General features: G+C 45.6%; 1 pseudogene across 1 annotated transcript; it reads left to right on the top strand.

Annotated features, from left to right (window-relative positions):
• Positions 1-3,002: 3,002 nt before the first annotated feature.
• Positions 3,003-4,899, top strand: LOC308629168 (rasGAP-activating-like protein 1; annotated as a pseudogene). Its single transcript has one exon. The product of its transcript is annotated as a rasGAP-activating-like protein 1 (transcript).
• Positions 4,900-24,963: the final 20,064 nt, after the last annotated feature.

Here is a 24,963-nt window from a genome sequence, read left to right as displayed (position 1 = left end):
AAAAGATATTCCATGCAAATGGAAATCAAAAGAAAGCTGGAGTAGCAATTCTCAGATCAGACAAAATAGACTTTAAAATAAAGACTATTACAAGAGACAAAGATGGACACTAAATAATGACCAAGGGATCGATCCAAGAAGAAGATATAACAATTGTAAATATTTATGCACTCAACATAGGAGCACCTCAATACATAAGGCAAATACTAACAGCCATAAAAGGGGAAATCGACAGTAACACATTCATAGTAGGGGACTTTAACACCCCACTTTCATCAATGGACAGATCATCCAAAATGAAAATAAATAAGGAAACACAAGCTTTAAATGATACATTAAACAACATGGACTTAATTGATATTTACAGGACATTCCATCCAAAAACAACAAATACACATTTTTCTCAAGTGCTCATGGAACATTCTCCAGGATAGATCATATCTTGGGTCACACATCAAGCCTTGGTAAATTTAAGAAAATTGAAATTGTATCAAGTATCTTTTCCGACCACAACGCTATGAGACTAGATATCAATTACAGGAAAAGATCTGTAAAAAATACAAACACATGGAGGGTAAACAATACATTACTTAATAACGAAGTGATCACTGAAGAAATTAAAGAGGAAATAAAAAAATATCTAGAGACAAATGACAAGGGAGACATGACGACCCAAAACCTATGGGATGCAGCAAAAGCAGCTCTAAGAGGGAAGTTTATAGCAATAAAATCCTACCTTAAGAAACAGGAAACATCTCGAATAAACAACCTAACCTTGCATCTAAAGCAATTAGAGAAAGAAGAACAAAAACCCCCCAAAGTTAGCAGAAGGAAAGAAATCATAAAAATCAGATCAGAAATAAATGAAAAAGAAATGAAGGAAACGATAGCAAAGATCAATAAAACTAAAAGCTGGTTCTTTGAGAAGATAAACAAAATTGATAAACCATTAGCCAGACTCATCAAGAAAAGAAGGGAGAAGACTCAAATCAATAGAATTAGAAATGAAAAAGGAGAAGTAACAACTGACACTGCAGAAATACAAAAGATCATGAGAGATTACTACAAGCAACTCTATGCCAATAAAATGGACAACCCGGAAGAAATGGACAAATTCTTAGAAATGCACAACCTGCCATGACTGAATCAGGAAGAAATAGAAAATATGAACAGACCAATCACAAGCACTGAAATTGAAACTGTGATTAAAAATCTTCCAACAAACAAAAGCCCAGGACCAGATGGCTTCACAGGTAAATTCTATCAAACATTTAGAGGAGAGCTAACACCTATCCTTCTCAAACTCTTCCAAAATACAGCAGAGGGAGGAACACTCCCAAACTCATTCTACGAGGCCACCATCACCCTGATACCAAAACTAGACAAGGATGTCACAAAGAAAGAAAACTACAGGCCAATATCACTGATGAACATAGATGCAAAAATCCTCAACAAAATACTAGCAAACAGAATCCAACAGCACATTAAAAGGATCATACACCATGATCAACTGGGGTTTATCCCAGGAATGCAAGGATTCTTCAATATACGCAAATCAATCAATGTGATACACCATATTAACAAATTGAAGGAGAAAAACCATATGATCATCTCAATAGATGCAGAGAAAGGTTTCGACAAAATTCAGCACCCATTTATGATAAAAACCCTGCAGAAAGTAGGCATAGAGGGAACTTTCCTCAACATAATAAAGGCCATATATGACAAACCCACAGCCAACATCGTCCTCAATGGTGAAAAACTGAAACCATTTCCACTATGATCAGGAACAAGGCAAGGTTGCCCACTCTCACCACTATTTTTTTTTTTTTTTCGGTACGCAGGTCTCTCACTGTTGTGGCCTCTCCCATTGTGGGGCACAGGCTCTGGATGCGCAGGCTCAGCGGCCATGGCTCACGGGCCCAGCCACTCTGCGGCATGTGGGATCTTCCCGGACTGGGGCACAGACCCGTGTCCCCTGCATTGGCAGGCGAACTCTCAACCACTGCGCCACCAGGGAAGCCCTCACCACTCTTATTCAACATAGTTTTCAAGTTTTAGCCACAGGAATCAGAGAAGAAAAGGAAATAAAAGGAATCCAAATCAGAAAAGAAGTAAAGCTGTCACTGTTTGCAGATGACATGATACTATACACAGAGAATCCTAAAGATGCTACCAGAAAACTACTAGAGCTAATCAATGAATTTGGTAAAGTAGCAGGATATGAAATTAATGCACAGAAATCTCTGGCATTCCTATATACTAATGATGAAAAATCTGAAAGTGAAATTAAGAAAACAGGCTCCGGGATGGGGCAAGGAGGTCGCACCGAGAAGGCGGCGCTGGGATCCTGGGACAGGGTGCCAGGCTCGCTGTCTGTGACACGTAGATGCCCTTGCCACTGCGGTATAGCCTCAGAACCTGGACGCCCTCCTGGCCGGAAAGTTTGGGGCTGGGCACCAAAGCCAAGAGCAGCTCCCTGAATGTCCGCATCGTGGAGGGCTGGACGCTGCCCGCCAAGGACGTGTCTGGGAGCAGTGACCCCTACTGCATAGTGAAAGTGGACGACGAAGTGGTGGCCAGGACAGCAACCATCTGGCAAAGCCTCAGCCCCTTTTCTGGGGAGGAGTACACAGTGCACCTGCCCCTGGATCTCCACCATCTGGCCTTCTATGTGCTGGACGAGGATACCGTGGGGCACAACGACATCATAGGCAAGATCTCACTGAGCAGGGAGGCCATTGCAGCTGACCCCCGAGGAACTGATAGCTGGATCAACCTGAGCCATGTGCACCCTGATGCAGAGGTGCAGGGTGAGATCTGCCTGGCTGTGCAGATGCTGGAGGATGTGAGGGGCCGTTGTCTTCACTGTCACATGCTCCAGGCCAGGGACCTGGCCGCCCGAGACATCTCCGGCACATCTGACCCATTTGCACGTGTGTTTTGGGGCAGCCAGAGCTTGGAGACTTCGACCATCAAGAAGACTCGCTTCCCACACTGGGATGAGGTGCTGGAGCTGCGGGAAATGCCAGGTTCCCCATCCCTGCTGCGGTGGAGCTCTGGGACTGGAACATCGTTGGCAAGAATGACTTCTTGGGCATGGTGGAGTTCCCCCCGCAGGTCCTACAGCAGAACCCGCCCAATGGCTGGTTCCACCTCCTGCCCTTTCCCAGAGTGGAGGAGGATTCTGGGGGGAGCCCGGGTGCTCTGTGGCTGAAGGTGCGCCTGATGGAGGACTGCGTCTTGCCCTCCCAGTACTACCAGCCACTCAGGGAGTTGCTCATGGAGTCTGTGCTGGGGCTGGCAGAGGAAGACGCTGCCAGCCCCCTGGCTGTCCTGGAGGAGCTGACCTCGGGGGACTGCCACCAGGAACTTGCCACCAAGCTGGTGAAGCTCTTTCTTGGCCAGGGCCTGGCTGGGCCCTTTCTGGACTATCTCACCTGGCATGAGGTGGCACGGACCACTGACCCCAACACCCTCTTCCATTCTAACTCCCTGGCATCCAAGTCAATGGAACAGTTTTTGAAGCTCATGGGCATGCCCTACCTGCACAAGGTCCTGAGGCCGGTGATTAACTGCGTCTTCAAGGAGAAGTACATGGAGCTGGACCCGTGCAAGATGGACCTGGGCCGCACCAGGAGAATCTCCTTCAAGGGTGCGCCCTCCGAGGAGCACGTGCAGGAGGCCAGCCTGGGACTGCTGAAGGGCTACCTGGGGCCCATCATGGATACCATTGTGGGCTCCGTGGGGCGCTGCCCGCCCACCATCCGTCTCGCCTTCAAGCAGCTGCGCCAGTGTGTGGAGGAGCACTTTCCCCAGGCAGAGCACAAGGATGTGACGAACCTGGCCATAAGTGGCTTTCTCTTCCTGCGATTCTTTGCTCCTGCCATCCTCACCCCAAAGCTGTTTGACCTTCGGGACCAGCATGCAGATCCCTAGACCAGCTGCTCACTGCTGCTGCTTGCCAAGGCTGTGCAGAGCATTGGAAACCTGGGCCAGCAGCTGGGCCAGGGCAAGGAGCTGTGGATGCCCCCCCTACACCCCTTCCTGCTGCAGAGAATTTCGCATGTGAGAGACTTCCTGGACCAGCTGGTGGATGTGGATGGGAAGGAGGAGCCTGGGGGCCCAGCCAGGGCCCTGGGCCCGCCCTCGGTGACCGTTCGAGAAGGCTACCTGCTCAAGCGCAAGGAAGAGTCCGCCAGCTTGGCCACATGCTTTGCATTCAAGAAGCGCTACTTCCGGCTCAGTGGGGAGATGCTCTCCTACTCCAGGAGTCCTGAGTGTCAGACGCGATCCTCTATGCCGGTGTCGCACATCCGTGCCATGGAGCGTGTGGACGAGGGCGCCTTCCAGCTGCCGCACGTGACACAGGTGGTGACGCAGGATGGCGTGGGAGCACTGCACACCACCCACCTCCAGTGGAAGAACGTGAATGAGCTCAACCAGTGGCTATCGGCCCTGTGCAAGGCCAGCGCCCCCAATCCGGACAAGCTGGCCGCCTGGCACCCCAGTGCATTCCGCAGCGCGCACTGGACCTGCTGCCTCCAGGCCGAGCACTCAGCTGCTGGTTGCAGCCGCACACACTCAGCCGTCACCCTGGGGGACTGGAGTGACCCACTGGATCTCGATGCTGAGACCCAAATGGTGTATCGGCAGTTGTTTCTAGGGCGGGACCGGCTCAGGATGAAATTCCTGGAGGATTCCACCCTGGATACGACTCCCGAGGCAGACAGAGAGAAGGGCTCCAGTGCCACGGAAGGGGCCTGTCCTGATGCCCTGGCTCACCAGAGAGAGGCAGCTGCCCGTCTGCTGGAGGTGCTCGCAGACCTGGATCAAGCCCATGAGGAGTTCCAGCCTCAGGAGTAGCGGAAGGTGGCCCCAGGTCCCCTGAGGCCCTGAGGACATGCCAGAGCCAGCCTGAAAAGAGGCGGAAAGAGCCGCCCCCTGGCCAGCGTCCCCTGGCCCAGGAGTATCCTCGTGGCTGTCCGGTACCTCATGGATGCTGTGGCTTGCAGGCTCCTGGAGATATCCTAATCCCATATGTCCTAAGCCCAGAACCCAGGCACGGAAACCCTTTGGCAGGGGACCATCCTTGCACTGAATTAGTCTTACCCTCTGGGTTGAGGCACTCTGGAGTGGATGGAATAAGGAACCTGACCCACTTGTCTCAGCCTGAGGTTTCTGCTTCACAGGACTGGCCTCTACCCACACTGACATAGCCAGCCTGGCCCTGAGCTGCTGGATACAGCTGTACCTGAATCCCTGATGCCCATGTGGCCTTGTTGCCCCAGATAGGCACTAAACAGGCTCAGCCCTTCCTGTTTTCATGTCTGCCAATCCCTGTAGCCACACTGATCCTCCTGAACCCCGTCCTTGGCCGAGAATCCTAACCACAAGCCTCCAGAATCAGGTGCCCTCAGGAATAACTGAGGCTGAGGGCCCAGCATGCGTGACTCAGACCCTTCGGAGACTTTGGACCAGGCTCTTTCCCTCTCTTTGAGCCTCAGTTTACCCTGTATAAAATGAGGAGGGAGGGAGTCTAAAAAAAAAAAAAGAAAAGAAATTAAGAAAACACTCCCATTTACCATTGCAACAAAAAGAATAAAATATCTAGGAATAAACCTACCTAAGGAGACAAAAGACCTGTAAGCAGAAAATTATAAGACACTGATGAAAGAAATTAAAGATGATACAGATAGATGGAGAGATATACCATGTTCTTGGATTGGAAGAATCAACATTGTGAAAAAGACTATACTATCCAAAGCAATCTACAGATTCAATGCAATCCCTATCAAACTACCACTGGCATTTTTCACAGAACTAGAACAAAAAATTTCACAATTTGTATGGAAACACAAAAGACCCCGAATAGCTGAAGCAATCTGAGAATGAAAAACGGAGCTGGAGGAATCAGGCTCCCTGACTTCAGACTATACTACAAAGCTACAGTAATCAAGACAATATGGTAGGGCTTCCCTGGTGGCGCAGTAGTTTAGAGTCTGCCTGCTGATGCAGGGGATATGGGTTCGTGCCCTGGTCCGGGAGGATCCCACATGCCACGGAGTGGCTAGGCCCGTGAGCCATGGCCGCTGAGCCTGCGCATCCGGAGCCTGTGCTCTGCAACAGGAGAGGCCACAACAGTGAGAGGCCCACGTACCGCAAAAAAAAAAAAAAAAAAAAAGACAGTATGGTACTGGCACAAAAACAGAAATATAGATCAATGGAACAGGATAGAAAGCCCAGAGATAAACCCACTCACGTATGGTCACCTTATCTTTGATAAAGGAGGCAGGAATATACAGTGGAGAAAAGACAGCCTCTTCAATAAGTGGTGATGGGAAAACTGGACAGCTACATGTAAAAGTATGAGATTAGAACACTCCTTAATGCCGTACACAAAAATAAGCTCAAAATGGATTAAAGACCTAAATGTAAGGCCAGAAACTTTCAAACTCTTAGAGGAAAATATAGGCAGAACACTCTATGACATAAATCACAGCAAGATCCTTTTGGACCCGCCTCCCAGAGAAATGGAAATAAAAACAAAAATAAACAAATGGGACCTAATGAAACTTCAAAGCTTTTGCACAGCAAAGGAAACCATAAACAAGACCAAAAGACAACCCTCAGAATGGGAGAAAATATTTGCAAATGAAGCAACTGACAAAGGATTAATCTTCAAAATTTACAAGCAGCTTATGCAGCTCAATAACAAAAAAAACCCAACCCAATCCAAAAATGGGCAGAAGACCTAAATAGACATTTCTCCAAAGAAGATATACAGATTGCCAACACGTGAAAGAATGCTCAACATCATTAATCATTAGAGAAATGCAAATCAAAACTATAATGAGATATCATCTCACACCAGACAGAATGGCCATCATCAAAAAATCTAGAAACAATAAATGCTGGAGAGGGTGTGGAGAAAAGGGAACATTCTTGCACTGATGGTGGGAATGTAAATTGATACAGCCACTATGGAGAACAGTATGGAGGTTCCTTAAAAAACTACAAATAGAACTACCATACGACCCAGCAATCCCACTACTGGGCATATACCCTGAGAAAGCCATAATTCAAAAAGAGTCATGTACCAAAATGTTCTTTGCAGCTCTGTTTACAATAGCCAGGGGATGGAAGCAACCTAAGTGTCCATCATTGGATGAATGGATAAAGAAGATGTGGCACATATATACAGTGGAATATTACTCAGCCATAAAAATAAACGAAATTGAGTTATTTGTAGCGAGGTGGATGGACCTAGAGTCTGTCATACAGAGTGAAGTAAGTCAGAAAGAGAAAGACAAATACCATATGCTAACACATATATATGGAATTTAAGGGGGGAAAAGAAAGCTCACGAAGAACCTAGGGGTAAGACGGGAATAAAGACACAGACCTACTAGAGAACGGACTTGAGGATATGGGGAGTGGGAAAGGTAAGCTGTGACAAAGTGAGAGAGTGGCATGGACATATATACACTACCAAACGTAAAATAGATAGCTAGTGGGAAGCAGCCACGTAGCACAGGGAGATCAGCTCGGTCCTTTGTGACCACCTAGAGGGGTGGGATAGGGAGTGTGGGAGGGAGGGAGACACAAGAGAGAAGAGATATGGAAACATATGTATATGTATAACTGATTCACTTTGTTATAAAGCAGAAAGTAACACATCATTGTAAAGCAATTATACTCCAATACAGATGATAAAAATAAATAAATAAAATAAAATCTTGACAAAAAATAAAAGACAGATAATAACAAGTGTTGGCAAGGGTGGAGAATTCGGAACCCTCAAACACTGCTGGTGGGAACATGGTGGAGTTGCTGTGGAAAACAGTTTGGCAGTTTCTTAAAAGGTTAAACATAGCTTTATCATATATACGATCCAGCAGTTTCACTCCTAGTTATATTCCTAAGAGAAATAAAAACATATGTCCACACAAAAATTGTATGAATAGTCATAGCACCATTATTCAGAATAGCCAAAAATCAGAAATAACCCAGATGTCCATGAGCTCATGAACGGATAAATAAGATGTGGTATGTCCATTAGTGGGATGTTATTTGGCAATAAAAAGGAATGAAATACTGTGGATGCTAACACATGGATGAACCTTGAAAACGATACGCTACGTGAAAGAAGCCAGTCATCAAAGATCACATGTTGTATGATTCCTTTTATATGAAATGTGCAGAATAGGCAAATCTATAGTGCCAGAAAGTAGATTAGTAGTTGCCTAGGGCTGAGGAAGTTTGGAGGGAAATGGGAGTGACTGCTCATAGTACAGGATTTCCCTGTAGCGTGATGAAAATGTTCTAATTGTGGTGATGGTTGCTCAATTTGGTGAAATGTTGAAAAAACACTGAACTGTACACTTTAACTGGGTATACTGTATGGTATGTCAATTACATCCCAATAAAATGGTTATACTATAAATAGATAAATAAATAAATAATCAGGGCAGAATCTTGATAACAAAGACTAAAGACTGAAGGTCAAAACATAGTCTGAGTAACTATAATCCCCTAGGCGGACCTAATCATCAGTGCAAAATGGGTGCTACGTGCTGTAAGGAAGGCACTCTGAGAAAACCAAACCTTCAAAACCAGATAAAAGTGGATCACCTAAAAAGATACTTTAATGTCACCTTCCCTTGGCTAATTTAAATTATATCTAGATTGCTCAGGATAGTAATTATGAGGTAAAAGCTAAACCTATATGCAATTCTACATGGCAACTAAACCAAGTAAAGATGTTATTGGCCACTGTGTACTCCATGCCATCGAACAACTCCCAGGTTATTCTAGGCCCTGCCTGGGAGTTGTTTGCCATGTCTGATTTAGCTCTCTGCCTGTTACATGGCAACCAAATCAGCTTTGCCATCTGCCTCAGAGTCTCAGCTCACCTCTTACCATGAGTAGCAAAAGTAAAAGATGTTGTTCCTATATCCAATAATAACCTAAAGTATAGTAATTATATAAGATATAAAAATAAATATATTCATTTTATAATATAATATAAATATAATAAATAAGGCCCTACTGACAATGGCAACGGGGAACACAAAATGTGTGATATCAATAGAGAGGAACTATAAAATTCTACTGAAGAAAAAAAAGATATGAATAAAAGGAACAATATTCCATGTACCAGGATGGGAAGACTTGGTATTGAAAAGAAATCAATCCCCTTCAAATTATTCCATAGGTTCAATAGAATTCCAGTGAAATTTCTAGTGGAAGCAAGTGTATGTGAGAATGTGTACGTGTATGCGTTAGTGGGCATGTGTGTAGTGCGTGTAAACAAGTACTTTTTGCAGGGGGTAGGGGCAATTTTGGACAATTTGATTCTCAGGTTTTCTTGGATGAGATTATAGCCAAGAGTTTTTTAAAAATAGGAACAATGAGGGTGGAATAAAGCAACATCTATAGAATTAGAGGAGCAGAAGAGAGTTCAGAAATAGACCCTTATATTTATAAGAAATTTGTAAATGACGTTGGGACAGCTGGCCAGTGTGAGAGGCCACGGCTGGCCTGCTGCTTGGGCGGCTCTAGGCCAGAAAGCTTCTCCACTGCAGGGAAAGCCCTCGTGTCAAACTGAAAAGTCCTAGGTCTGTGACACAGCTAATGTGAGAGCAAGAACCCAGACATCAGGACATCTAGACTTGGAGTCTAGATTGGCAGGTACAGAGTAGTTACACTGTTGTGTAGGGTAGGGTTGGGAGCTATTGTATTAATAACATTTCTTCCCACTATATTGGGAATAAAAAGTCGAGCAGAGGAGATACAAAAGATTCCCCTAATCCTAACCTCTGCCACCCTATGTGAGCCTCAGAGAGAGAAGGTGGGTCGTGAGGAACTGTGAAAACTTTCCATCAAGGTACCCTTCACCCGAGTTAAGTAATCGCTTGCCCTCACTGACTCCACGTCTGAATGTCTAATTTCCGCTGACCCAGAAACTAATGGGGGCCTTGGCCTCTCACAAGTCTCCATTTGGAAAAGTGCAAAATTGATCTCTCCCTTAATCTGTTCACCAACATTAATTCCAAATAAATTAAACTTCTGATGCAACAATTCAACTTCTAGGAATCTCAACTATTGCATTGCTCATAAAAAGTATATCAAGATGGGCTTCCCTGGTGGTGCAGTGGTTGAGAGTCCGCCTGCCGATGCAGGGGACACGGGTTCGTGCCTCGGTCCGGAAAGATCTCACATGCCGCGGAGTGGCTGGGCCCGTGAGCCATGGCCGCTGAGCCTGCACGTCCGGAGCCTGTGCTCCGCAACGGGAGAGGCCACAGCAGTGAGAGGCCCGCGTACCGTGAAAAAAAAAAAAAAGTATATCAAGACATATGTAAAAGAATATTCATTACAGCAATGCTTGTATTGGCAAAAAGAGTAGAAAATAGTAGTCATGATAATAGGTAATAGATATTAAGGACTCACTGTGAGTTCGGCTTTGCTTGAAGTCTTTACACAGAGGCCCTCATCTGACCCGCACTGCACCCCACCAGAGAAGTGGTATTATCAGTTCCATTTTACAGACAGGGAAATGGTGGCACTGAAATGTGGTCATATAGCTGGTTTGACTTAGATATCTGGCTCCAAAGCTCACTCTCTTAAGCAGTACTCTTCACTGCCTCAACGCAAACGTTCATGACTCATTCACTCATTCGTTCATTGGAAAATCTTTATTGAGCACTACCGTCTAAGCACTGGAGACAGTGAACAAGAGTAAACATGGTCCCTACCCTCACTGAGCTTTCAGTCTAGTGGGGGGGCAAAGACATACAAAAGCATGCCTAACTATAAACTATAATGAGTGCAAGAAAGGCGGATATACAGTGTTTTGCTAGGAGGCCATTTAATAGGTCACATGATGAACCCAGGGTGCAGGGAAGGCTTCCCTGAGGAAATCACATCAGAGCTGAGATCTGATGGGGGAGTAGGTTGGGGCAGGTAGGGATGTGTGTGTGTGTGTGTGTGTGTGTGTGTGTGTGTGTGTGTATGTGCAGAGAACAACCTGTGTAATGATCCTGTGGCAGAGGGAGTGTGGTGTAAACACTTATACCAGTAACTATAAGCGCTATTTTAGGGCCCTGGCTTCTGAGAAACCTACACGTCATCCTGTTTGCAACCTCCCAGCCACAGAATGCTGGCGCTTGGTAGGGTGGAGGGTGATGGCAGTTTTGTCCAGGTCCGGAGTGTATGCCTCTAGGGCTTGGGAAGGAAGGAGGCCCAGATACTTCCAGTTGCTGGGCTGGGGCTTAGCATGCTTCACATGCAAACAGCACCTTTGGTGACACACATCTGCAGGAGGGAGTGAGTCTAATCTGGTCTAGAGGGAGGCCACTCCTTCTCCAGAAAGGAGAGACGAATTCAGATGGATACAAAGGACCAGAGAGAAACTCATTTTCAACGGCACTATGCGGAGGGCACAGCTGGGAGGTCCTGGCTGCTTCCTGGAGTCAGATACAGTGTGCATCTGCTCTCCACTGGAAAGCAAGTTTCCACAAGCACATAGCAGGGGTAAAGCACAGGCTTGCATGCTGAGGGCAATAGAACGAAATACTGTACTTACATACCTCATAGGGCCTCAAATCATTTTTGAAATAAGACGCAGTATAAATAAATATAACAGAAAAAGCAAGGCATACACACATAAAAGGATCAAATTCTACACTAAATATATTATGAATATAACCATATAAAACAAACCAACCAAAATACTATAAATAGTAAAAGGACTGGGAAGAAATATTCTTTAAAAAGAGTGTAAGTTATGTTTTCCCTCTCAAATGTGAAATTATGTAAGGGTTTTCCCACTATTCTGTATTTCCTAAGGTTCTAAAATAAACACACTACATTTCTGATGGCAAGATAGTAAACTTTATTTAAATCCATAAACGAATGCACTCAATAGATCCTCACTGAGTGCCTCTTGCACCAGGCATGGTTCTAGAAGCTGGGATTCAACAGTGTGTGTGTTTGACATCACAAGGATCAGGAAGGGAAGTATGGCTGAGGCAGAGGGAAGGAGGGAGGAGGGAGGAGTGGGAGTGGGGGGCTGGGGGGAGGGGATTACAGGGTAGCGGCATCCTGTAGGCCCTTTAGAACATGAAAAGATTTGGGATTTTATTCTAAATGGGTTTAAACAAAACACTAAGCGAGAGTAAAATGCCCTTGCAGGAGAGAGAGCAAAACAGTATATAACTTCCCGGTTCAGATGTCACAGTGAGGAAGGCAAGGACACTGGGCAGGAGGGTGAGGAAGGCTTCACAGGTGGAGTAATCAGCAAGCTGGGCGAGAAGGAAGGATTCACACCAACAGATAAGGCCACACTGAGTGGAGGACACCTATTTTGTCACAGCCCTTTAACAAAATCAAACCCAAAATACGAATTAAATAAATATTGTGAATAAATATTTTAAAGGAAGGAAGCTCTGTGTTAATAATGGACAACTAGACCTTTTATTGGAGATAAAAAATATGCCAAGAATGATGGCAGGAAATTTGCAAGATGTCTGATATAATTGTGTCCATAAGAACTCAGAGTATGTTAAACCTCCTGGCTCTTATGAAATAGTCACATTAGGGAGGAAAAAGAAATTCTACTTAGAGGGCAGCCCAGAACCTTTGTGAACCTACGGAACAATGAGGAAGAACTTTCCATTCCTTCCCCCCCACCCCCTTCTTGGCATCTGCCAAAAGGGACCTGTCCAGCCATCAAACACAGGCTTGTAATTGAACATGATACAACCATTAGCCATGTGTTCTGAAAAGGCTAGTGGGGCTTTACTCTCAAAGTCATCATACAAGGGTACAATTTCAGAGCACTTCAGAGCCAGGTAAAGTGCCAGGCACAATACCAGGTCACCTGTGAGGGTCACTCAACAAGCAATTACTGCACACAGAGCAAGGGAAGAAGGAAAGCGGGGAGGAGGCCAGGGTGCTCGTACAAGAAGTAACTGAAGAGTTCTTGTTTTACATCCCCCCACCAAATGGAAGGCGCCCTAGGCCCAGCATTTCTAGCCCCCAACTGAGCCACAGAAGGCAGCCCAGGTAAGCTCACTCCTTCCTCAGATCTAGCAAGAATCCCTCCATCAGCACTAGGGGAGCCCAGCAGTACTAGCAAGTGGAACAGACTGGGAGCCCTGCTGAACAAAAAGTGAAGCTGGGGGAAGTGCTCCACTTCTCCACTGGGCTTCAGACTCCTTCCAAGCCCATCAAGGGGATACTGTGGTGGTGGGTGGTACTGGCAGGAGGGACTCTAACACCACAGGCAGCCTGGCCCAGGAAGCATCTTTGTCCCTATGGGCTTGAAACTCCATTCCCCCACCCAAAATGGGGGTAGCCAGGTGATATTGACACGAGGGATTCTGCCATAGCAAGTGCCTGGCCTAAGAAGCCTCTTTGTCCCCATGGGCCTTGTCCTCTCCCCATCTGAGAGACATCCAGTGGCCCCAGTCTGGGGAAACCCCTTCCTCCCCCATAGGCAGCTCCAGCAGAGGCCTATGGGAACAGCATCAGATAAACAAAGCATACCCAAATAACACTGCAAAGGCTCTGAAAATTAAACTGCCATTGAAACCACAGCCCACCAAAGTAGACCAGGACCTGTGTGCTAAACCTAAGCACAGTGAATGCCTGCTAAAATAAAAAAATTTAAATAGGACATCAAGTATGCTACTCAAGTATCCTAACATAATAGACAATATGTCCAGGAAACAATTTTTTAAAAAATCCATTACACCAAGGACCAAGAAAATCACAACTTGCATGAGAAATCAACTGATACCAATCAAGATAAATTAATGTTGGAATTACCTGACAAGGATTTTAAAACAGTTGTCATAAAAATGCTTCAACAACTAATTATAAATCCTCTTGAAACAAATGAAAAAATAGAAATTCTCAGCAAAAAAAGAAATCATAAAAAAGAACCAATGAAAATGCAAAATGCAAAAACCAACTGAAAAATGCAATAACAAAAATAAAAATCTTGCTGGCTGGTCTCAATATTAGAGAGGAAATGACAGGATAGAATCAGTGAACTTGAGGACAGACCAAAAGAATTTAAGCAGTTGGACAGAGAAAAAACAGACAGAAAAAAAAAAAAAAAAAGAACAGAGCCTCAGGCTCTGGTTGGATAATAACAAAAAAGCCAACATTAATCACTGGAGTCCCAGAAAGAGAGGAGTTAAAAGAGTATCCAAAAAAAATAATAGCTGAAAACAAAAATTTTCCAAATTTTATAGACACAACCTACAGATTCAAGAAGCTGAGTGAATCCAGAGGATAAATCTAAAGAAATCTATGCTAAGACACATGATAATTAAACTTTTAAGAACTAAAGACAAACATAAAATTTTGAATGCAGCCAGGGAGGAACAACACAGTACCTATAGGGGAACACCAATTTGAATGACAAATTTCTCATCGGAATCCACGGACGTCAGCTGAAAATTGCACCACATTTTTTCAAGTGCTAAAAGAGAAGCTGTCAACAGTGAATTCTATGTCCAGCAAAATTATCCTTCATGAATAAAGGGGAAATAAAGTCATCCTCAGTCAAAGAAAAGCTAAAAGAATTTGACACTGGCAGACCTACCCTTAAAGACTGCTATAGGATGCTCTTCAAGTAGAAATGAAATGATAAAAGAAGGAATCTTGGAGCATCAGGAAAGAAGAAGGAAGAATGGATAAAACAGACATATGGTTACATACAATAGAATATTCTCTTCATGACGTTTATAAGGATATTTGATGATTGAAACAAATATAAGACACTATCTGATACCCATGTACATGGTATTTAAAAACAGGGAAAGTAAAGGGACCTAAATGAAAGTAAGGTTTCCACACTTTACTTGAAGTGGTAAAGTCACATATGCATAATGTAACACCGACAGCAAGCACTAAGAAAACTATACCAAGAGGTACACTCAAAAACACTATAAATAAATCAAGATGAAATTCTAAAAAATGTTCAAGAAACTCACAGGAAGTCAAGAAAAGAGAAACAGAGAAATGATAATCAGAGGAATCAAATAGAAAATGAATAATAAAATGGTAGACCAAAGCTCTAACATATCAGTAATTATCTTACACATAAATGGTCTAAACACATCAGTCAAAAGACAGAAATCAGCAGAACAGATTTTTTTAAATGATAAAAATATATGCTGCTTACAAGAATCTCACTTCAAATTCAAAACACAGGTAGTTTAACCATAGGTAGAACGTAAAAAGATACACCATGCAAACATTAAAAATAAAAAAAGCAGGGCTTCCCTTGTGGCGCAGTGGTTGAGAGTCCGCCTGCCGATGCAGGGGACACGGGTTCGTGCCCCAGTCTGGGAAGATCCCACATGCCGTGGAGCAGCTAGGCCCGTGAGCCATGGCCGCTGAGCCTGTGCGTTCGGAGCCTGTGCTCCGCAACGGGAGAGGCCACAACAGTGAGAGGCCTGCGTACCGCAAAAAAAAAAAAAAAAAAAAAAGCAGGAGTAGCTATATTAATATCTGATAAGATAGGCTTTTGAGCAAAGAACATCACTAGAGAAAAAGAGAGACATTACATACTGATAAAAGAATCAATCCGCCAAGACATAACAACCCTAAATGTCTATGCACCAAACAACAGGGCATCAAGATACAAGAAACAAAAACTGAGACAGCTGAAAGAAGAAACAGAAAAATCCACAGTTACAGTTGAGGACTTTAACACCCCTTCTCAGCAACTAACAGAACTACTAGACAGAAGATCAGCAAATATATTTAAGAGCTGACCAACACAATGCTGATTTTAGGATACAATTTCTATCCTCTGGGAGAACTGCTTCTACCTCAAAAGGATTCACACTTTGAGAAAAGCCCTTGAGGAAGTCACCATATCCCTGCCTCCTGAGAGCACAGACAAGCAGTATGGACCACATTTCAGAATCAGCACAGAAACTTCATATGGACAACTGGTCAGAAGGAGATAAGCATCATACATAGATCATTTAGGTTGGAAGAAGTCGTAAAGGTCATTTATACCAGCTCTGGCCACAGGCAGTACTTCTTTCCACAGTATTTCCTCCACCAAACAATCTAGCTCAGTGATGTCCAACAATGGGGCAAGAGAAAGGGACTCACTCTTTTTAGAAGCTGTTATAATTCATGCTCAGTATCAGGAAAAAAGAGTTGAGACCACAAAAGTTCTTACTCATGAAATGAATACTCTCTTTCAATCATCAGCAGTCCCAATTAGTACCAAGTCTTGAGAAGATAATATACATGCATATATAAGCATAAAAAATTAATAAAATAAAATATACCATTAACAGGGATTATCTCTAGCATTATAGTACCTTTTATTTTTGGCACTTTTGTTTTCCTCATAGTCTTGTCGGCCTAAATAAAGAGTTAAACTGAGCCAAGCTCAAAGCTGTCAAAAAGATGAGCTTTTTCAGGAATAGCAGAGGAAATGCAATTCAGGACACAGACTACAGCAAGCTACAGGTGTTGAGGGCAGGAAAGCAAAGAAAGGAGAGCTCACTTAGAGTCAGTTACAAAACAGAGACCAGCTTGAAGATTCCCTGAGCAGACAAAACCAGTACAACCATACAAAGCTCAGTTCAGCTTGTTTTTTTGTTTGCTTGTTTTTTTCACGGTACGCGGGCCTCTCACTGTTGTGGCCTCTCCCGTTGTGGAGCACAGGCTCCGGACGTGCAGGCTCAGCGGCCATGGCTCACGGGCCCAGCCGCTCCGCGGCATGTGGGATCCTCCCGGACCGGGGCACGAACCCGTGTCCCCTGCATCAGCAGGCGGACTCTCAACCACTGCGCCACCAGGGAAGCCCTCAGCTTGTTTTTTGAGACCAACCCCGACCCGGGTCATGATTCATGCCTCTGGAAACCATAAGCCAAACTTCCCATGGTTGATATGAGGCAACCCCTGACCAAGTGCCTATCATTTAAGAAAATGCCAATATTATCAATTTTCTGTAATCAGGCATTTACAGGAAATCAGTCTCTCGGTCCTTAGGTTTTGTTTTCCTGAGGGCACATGTGTGAGATTTTACAATTTATATCCTCTGGCTCCATTTTAGATTGAAATTCTTTAACAGTTTACAAAATGTTTACTTCTATAATCACAAAATACTCAAGTTTTGATTTTGATAAGAACTTTACCTTTATCATCACGGCTGTCAGCCCACCTCTTGTTGTCCCTTTCCTCCCACCATCAACGACCCCGTCCCTATGGTTCTCAAAGTCTGACTTGCACCTCCCTCCTTGTGTATTTCTTTCGTTCTAACACAAACCAAAATCCTCTTTTTTCTCTTCAGCAGGCCAAGACAAGGTGGCATTTTCCAAATTCAACTGAGAGAATTAAAAGGAAAACAATTATAGAAAAGACTAGTAGGAACAAAACAGTTATGGCAAGCACTGTTGGTCTGCTCACTCAGCATGCTATGCACACCTGTGGTACCTGGTCACGTGCACTACTGAGCCCTGAAGGGTGGCTGGTCCAAAATGAGATGTGCTAAATACACCAGGTTTGGAAGACTTCATACAAAAAAAAAAAAAAAAAGTCCAAATTCTCTCATTAATAATTTGTATATTGATTACATGCTAAAATGATTTGGGGATATAGTGAATTAAATAAAACATATTTGAAACATTCATTTCAGCTGGGTTGTTTTTTTTAACACCTTTTAAAAAGTGTGCTATTGGATCATTTAAAATTACATACCTGGCTCGAGTTCGAGTTCCACTGGCCAGCACTGCCCTACCCGTCTCCCTCATCTGCCTTTACAGGAAAGGCTGCAAAGCGAAACACTCACCTTCCAGCCTCTCTTTTGTGTGGGGGGAGTCGTGGGACATGGTTTTGGCCAAGGGGGTGCTGCTGGGGTTGGGGGAGGATGGGGTTCTGAGAAAGTTTTTGCTTTCCTGGCAAAAAGAGACAGACCCAGATGGCTCTGTCCTTTTATCTCCTATTCCATTTCTTGCTGCTTCGAATGAAGGTTGGACGCCAGGAACGAGGGCGGATGATTCGTGGCCATGAGAATAAATGCCAACCCACTGAGGAAGAGGGAGAGAGGCCCCGTGGGCCCGAGTCCTGAGATCAGGACCCACGTCTTTTGTCCCCAAACCCTGCTTTTTATTGCTAAAGACACCTGAGGTGGTGTTACTTGTCCATGTTCCCAGCTGATAGCAAAGTTTCCACAGGACGGCCCTCTGCCTGCGGCCGGCCCGAGTGTGGCCTCCGTGGCCATGTCAGCCTCCGGCCGCATCCCACTCTCTTCTCCCTCGACTTCCCTCCAGCTCCGGCGAGGCCCCCACCTTATCTCAGGCCCATATGGGAACGAGCTCATCTCCTTCTAGGTCGAGAGCTCAAAAAAACCCAGTTTAAAATTTTAGAGCCCCAAGGCTGTGCCAACTCTCGGACTGGGGACACACATCAGTTAGATGCTGGCACAGCTGTGGTGACAGGTATGCGGGCCTCACTTCAGGCTCACACGCCTCCCACCCAGGGGGAAGCGGTCAAACCAACAAGAGCAGAAGGATTATACTGTAATTCATGAATAATACTTTAAATAATGAAAACCATAAACTACATATAATTGGAACCAGCAAACACAGTAGCACACTCTCAGAGTGTGCCCTCAAGCCCCACTGACTCGTCTCCAGGCAAACATCCCAGTTCTCTGGGCTGTCCCCGGTCAGGGTGCGGTGTTCAGTGGCCTGGCCGTTCTGAACATCCTCTCCTGAATGTACTGTGGTTTGCCTGATTCTCCTTTAAGTATGCCACTGGGAGAAAAGAAAAGCCCACTTGCTAATCTGCACACCTGAGCTCTTCACAGCACCAGCCATCCGAGCATCAGAAGGCACGGCAGGTGGCCTCCTGCCTCTGGTCCTAGCCGCTGGGCCTGAAGTGGAGCCAACAGAAGTGACAGTGTGTCGATACGAACAGCCACCAGGAGGCCTCAGCACTGGGGATCAGTTGACCCAGCTTCTAGGTCCAGCTTGTGTGCTCTCAGGAAAATCACGACTATGGGAAGAAAACCTCAGTTAACACCCACTTCAGGTCTCAGACCTTCTAACATCACTCCTCTTCCACCATGAGAGCTGAATGGGCAAACTGTGACCAGTGTCTGTTGTCGCCCCTCCTCTTCAGTAAATGGCACCTTTCACCCAGGTGCTCGGGCCCAAGCCTTGGAGTCATTCGTGATTCCTCGTTCTCTTCCACAAGACATGGAACTATCAGCAGAACTTTTAAGCTCTACCTTCCCAAATGTATCCCAAATCCAGTGCCTCTCACCTTTTCTCTCCACCGCCCCAGTCCAAGCTATCGTCACCTCACACCTGGGCTCTTGGAAAAGCCTCCTAACTGGTCTCCTCCCGAAAATCTATTCACTCCCCAGTCACCGGAATGGTCCCATCCGTCAGGCGATGTCACCCCACTGCTCTCACTCCTTCAATGTCTTCCTGTCTCCCTTTGAATGAAAATCTAAAGTCCTTTCCACACTCTCTAGGGTCCTGGAGCAGACCCCACCCCTCCCTGCTCCCTCCACTGGCTCCATCATTCCCTCCTCGCCGGCCACTCTGGTCTCCCACCTCAGCGACTTCGCACAGCCACCCCTCTGCTCAGAACATTCTTTCACCATTTATCAGTCTTCACTTCCTTCAGGTCTCTGCTCACAATTCCTCTCCTCGGAGAGGCTCTCCATGGCACATATTTTATTGTCTGTCTCCTCCCACTAGAATATAAGCTACTTGATGGCAGGAGCTTCTTCTGTTCATGGCTGGGTCCCCAACACCCTCATAGAGAGTCTGGGAATGAGGTGAATGAGGAGCTAAATGCATAAATATCTTGCTCAAAGCCTCTGTCTGATGACTGGGCTGACTTGCTACTAAAGGTTCTCCTGCGTGATGAAAAGAGACTTGTTCCTCAATATTGCAAAGATGTCACAGAGCTCACTCGGGTTGAATCAGAGGTAGGATGCCCCAAACTCTGCCTGTAGTTCTTCTCCCAAAAATAGCAGCTCCTGGTGGGGGGAAGGGGCCCTTTGAACCCCAAACCCTCCACAGAACAGTATTAAAAGCACTAGATTAGGTGATTCCTAAAGGATTCTCTAACCCAAAAGTCAAATACTGTGAGAGGATCAGGAGCAGAAAGACCTTCCCTGGGGCTGCTGCACTGCTCTGAAAGCGGCCATAGAGGTAGAAGGGGGAACCTGATGCCGTGTGATGTTGTCCTGGTAAACGGGGGCCCATGCAGCGGAAGGGCTGCAGCGATAAACTCTCTCTGAGCCCCGCTGTCTCAGGAGTGTAATGTCAAGCAATCCACTAAGGGATGAGGAAATTGCATCAAGGAAGCCAACTCACCCTTGGGGAGATGAGTACACAGGGCCTGACGTCAGCATGACACCAGACTCTTAGCAGAGCCTACGTCACAGAAATAATGTTCTTGTCAACCTCATTATGAAAATAATACAGAAATCTGCAGCAGATGTCACTGTCAGCTTCTGGACTGTGAATCAATGACACCAACGCTTCAGGAATCAAACTAGAAGGCTAGACAAGGTCATTGAACTTGACTATTAAACGAGGTAATGGGACGTAATACAGTTCCTGGAACACATGCTCAACAAATGTTAATTGCTAGTAGTCAGAGCAATGTGAAACCGACTGTTACTAAAGTTTCCTGCATGGATTCGCTCATTCATTCCACAAACATTTGCTAGGCCCCTTCTACGTGCTAGGCAATAAGGAGAGGACAAAGGCTATAAAAGATTGTCCCGCCTTTTGTAAGCTAACAATATACTAACAATGATGATGGTGATGAAAAGAGCAGCTAACATTTTTTGAGGATTTGCTCTGTACCAGGTACTGCTGGACCCTTTAAGTGCAGTATCTCATATGGGTATCACTATCCTTGTTTCAAAGATGAGGAAATTGAGGCTCAGAGACTTATCCAAGGTCACACGGGCTCAAATCCCCTCTGACTTTCAAAGCCAATTCTCTGTGACCTCCCTGAAACATGGCTTATTTACCATTTGACCTAGTGGGTTAACATTTAAGGTGAGTAAAGGGAGGATATCTGAAAACAAAGGAAGAAAAATACTATTACCAGATGCTCCTGCTGCAGCTGGCAGAGGAGGTCAGCCCAGGAGTCCAAGGCTGGGAATCCGTAGCAGTGGCCAGATTAGAGTGGTGGGCAGGAATGCATTTAGCTGCACAGCTCCCAACAGAGATGGGGGAATGGGGGTCTCATGTCCTAGACTTTTTATTGGGTGGAGGGATGGAACCATCCTCATTTTACCCAAACTTCTTGGCATTTCTATTAGAAATACAAAGTATAAATTGAGAAATTTACTCCCCTTCCTCACAATGCCCACAGTATCTCATCTGTAACTTCCTCACAGCACTTGCTACTTTCTATTCTACTGTTCTAGAGACTCGCTGACATACAGTGCTAATTAATTTTTACTGAATATATTACTAGGAAAGGCTAAACATGTATAAATAATACCAGGTGCCCGTGTTGAAAGAGCCCCAAAGATAGATGAGGAAACGGTCAATGATCTGCCCAAGGTCGCACAAAGAAACAGTAGCATAACAAACACCAAAATCCAACTGGTTCACAGCCCAGTGATCTTTTAAGGACATCACACTGCCTCTTCTCACCAGGTGAAAGGCTGAAAAACTTTGAGAGGGAAAAAGGAGAAATGTGGGCAAATATATCTGTAATCTAGCCAGAAGCTAAAAATCACTGTGGCAGCAGGACAGATTCCTATTTATAAGCAACCATGGGTGAACAGATGATTATAGTGATAACAATACTATTATCATGGTAATAATGGAGAGTATTTATATAGCACGTACTGTGCACCTGGCACTATTCTAGGGACTTGACAAATATTCACTCTTATAATCCTCACAACTGTGTTAGGTGGGTACTATTACTATCTGCAGTTTTTCAGCGAGGTAAGGTTAAGTACAGAGAGTAACTTACCCAAGGTCACCGAATAAGTAGCATTTACCGAGCACTTGCCGTGTGCCAGAAACTGTTCAAGTCCCATTATCTCGTTTAACACTCAAAGCAACCCTAAGATAATTACTATCATTATCACCACTTGCAGATGAAGATCGTGGGGCTGGGGAGGGTAACCAGTCCTAGCAGTCTCAGCTCAGAGCGCGTGCTTTTAACCACGTAGGTAAGCCGCAGCGTGCAGAGCGGGAGAGCTGGTAACAGCCTGGGCGCGAGGAGGACCGAGCGCTGGGCGGAGACCTGTTCGCTCCAGGACACGGAGTGTCACGATGGAATCTTCAACCTGGTCCGCGCCGGGGTCAGATCTGAGTGTGAGGAGGACCCTCGGCCTCTCCAGATCTCCGCGCCTCAACCCGGAGATTTCTGCGCCGGGATGTGCGGCGCACAGAGAGCCGCTATCGCCCCCTGCCGCCGGCCCGACCCGGAGCCCAGGCCCCGCCCATCTAGGTCCTCCCGGGAGAACCCGGCCTGAAGCAGAGAGCGCACCGCTGCCCGGCCCCGGTCCCGTCCCCCTCGCAGCCGGGACCACCACACCCGGACTGCCATCCCCGCCCCCCGCCGCTCCCCATACCCAGGGAAAAAGGACCTCGACTTCCCTGAAGTTTCTGCACTCTTCTCTTCGCCCTCACTTCCCTTCCCACACCTCCTGTCTGCCACTCTCCGTCCCTTTCCCTGGGACGCCAGGCCACTGCCCAGCTGCCTACCCTGGACTCGGCGCAAGCCCGCAGCATTCTACCCCGAGTTGCAACGGAGATGCGGCGCAGCCAAGAAGAGCCGGAAGAGGCGGGGTCCCGGGGCCATAGGCGCGCGCCCAGGACCCGAAAGTTGGCCGAGCGCCCCCTGGTTGCCATGGTGATGCGGAGCCTGGGAGACGAGTCGCAAGGGGCTGGGTCCGGTGGGGGCCTGGGAGCACCCCGGATCTGGAGGCGGAGGTCCGGATTCCTCCACCCCGGTATAGGCACTCTCGTCTCCCGGTAGTTGGGGGAGCTCCTTGCGGCTCCCGCCGCCGGGCTGCAGTCACTGCTCTGCAAGAAGAGCGGGAGCTGAGGGACGCAGAGACTCCCTGGCTCTCCGGATTGCAGGGGTGGTTGGGACGAAGCCTCTCAGCTCCGGTCCTCCTTTTCCCTCCATCAGTGCGGGGTAGCCCCCGGTTGCCATGGTGATGCGGGCAACGGAGGTGCTTCGGGTCACAAGTGACTCGAGGTCCGCTCCCCGCTTCCCCCACTTCCCTGCTACGGGTAGTAGACGGCGACCACAGCCGCAGCAAGACTCTCAGGGCTGTGAGGTGGAGAGCTGCTTTGGGGAAGGGACACGCTTCTCGGGGCCTCTTGGCTTCTCATCGCGGGGTGAGGGTGCAAGAGGGTGAACTGATGATGCCTGTCGCTGCGGGACCGCCTGACCTTTTAGAGACCGCTTAGTTTTCAGTGGCATGAATGTGCCATGAAAGTATTAACCGGTCCCCTACTGGAAGACATTTTTATTCCAATCTTTTATTACTGCAAACAATGCTGTAGTAATACCTTTGAATATACCTCTGTGTACATGTGCAGTTTTCTCTGTAGAATAAATTTCCAAAAGTAAAATTGCTGTGTCAAAAGCCAAATGCAATTTTCATGGATACGGCCAAATTGCTCTCCAAAGACGCAAATTAACACCCCCAACAAAACTGGAATCCAATCATTTTTAATTGGGATTATATCAATAGTGATAAACTGCTGCGAAAGAATTTTTCCAGAGCCAATGCCATTAAGCCAACTTAATTCTTTGATCAGTTTTTTTTTTTAACGCAATGTAGTCAAACAGTATCCAATCCCATTTTATTTTATGGAAATTATCTTCTCTGAGTGATTCTTCTACATGTAGACTTCACAATAAACATTTTACTTATTTAGTAATTTGTATATAGAGTTCTACTTTAGTTTCTCTCGTGAAGTTTCTTATGTCAGCATCATTTTACTGAAAACAAAAACAAAAATGAAAAACCAGCCTTTGGCATTCAGAAGCTGGCTTGACATAGCTTGGCCATGTTATTCTCCTACTGAACGTAAACAATATCACAGAATACCAATCTCAGACAAGCTTACTCTGGCAGCATCCTTAAATGAGACACAGCTAGGCTACCCCACAATTTTATCTAAGCACAGACGTAAACATTGTCACTATCTCACCCACAAAATACCAAACATCCCCCTCTCTTGGCTAAAATGAGTGACTGTGACTTCTTTATCAGTTATAGTTTTTACTGAGTGAAGTAAGTCAGACAGAGAAAGACGAATATCATGATATCGCTTATGGGTGGAAGCTAAAAAAAGGGTACAAATGAACTTATCTACAAAACAGAAATAGAGTTACAGATGTAGAAAATAAACTTATGGTTACCGGGGTTAAGGGGGGGAGGGATAAATTGGAAGATTGGGATTGATATATACACACAACTATATATAAAATAGATAACTAATAAGGACCTACTGTATAGCACAGGGAACTCTACTCAATACTCTGTAATGGCCTATATGGGGAAAGAATCTAAAAAGCGTGGATATATGTATAACAGATTGACTTTGCTGTACACCTGAAACTAACACAACATTGTAAATCAACTATACCCCAATAAAAATTAAAAAAAAAAACAATTAGAGTTTTATCCTCCTTGTAGTTCACCTTCCCTAGAGATTAGATTTATTGTTACCCAGTCACAGAATTGCACCTGCTTTCTTAAAGCATCCAATCTAAAGCAAACCCCACTTTCATAGACCCTCCCCAAATCAACCAACCAGAGCTCAAATCCTATAATAGTTTCTTTCTAACCCTTTATCTGAGATACTCCATAGTTCCCCTGTGGTGTGTGTTCTCACTGGCTGCAACAAGTAATAAACCCAACTTGGTCAATTACAGCTGCATTCCTGGGCGTCTTTGGCT

Source organism: Mesoplodon bidens, assembly GCF_964165515.1.
Source record: "Mesoplodon bidens genome assembly, chromosome: 15".
Classification (NCBI taxonomy): domain Eukaryota; kingdom Metazoa; phylum Chordata; class Mammalia; order Artiodactyla; family Ziphiidae; genus Mesoplodon; species Mesoplodon bidens.
The sequence above is the reverse complement of the archived record's forward strand: the minus strand, read 5'-3'. Positions and strand labels throughout refer to the sequence as shown.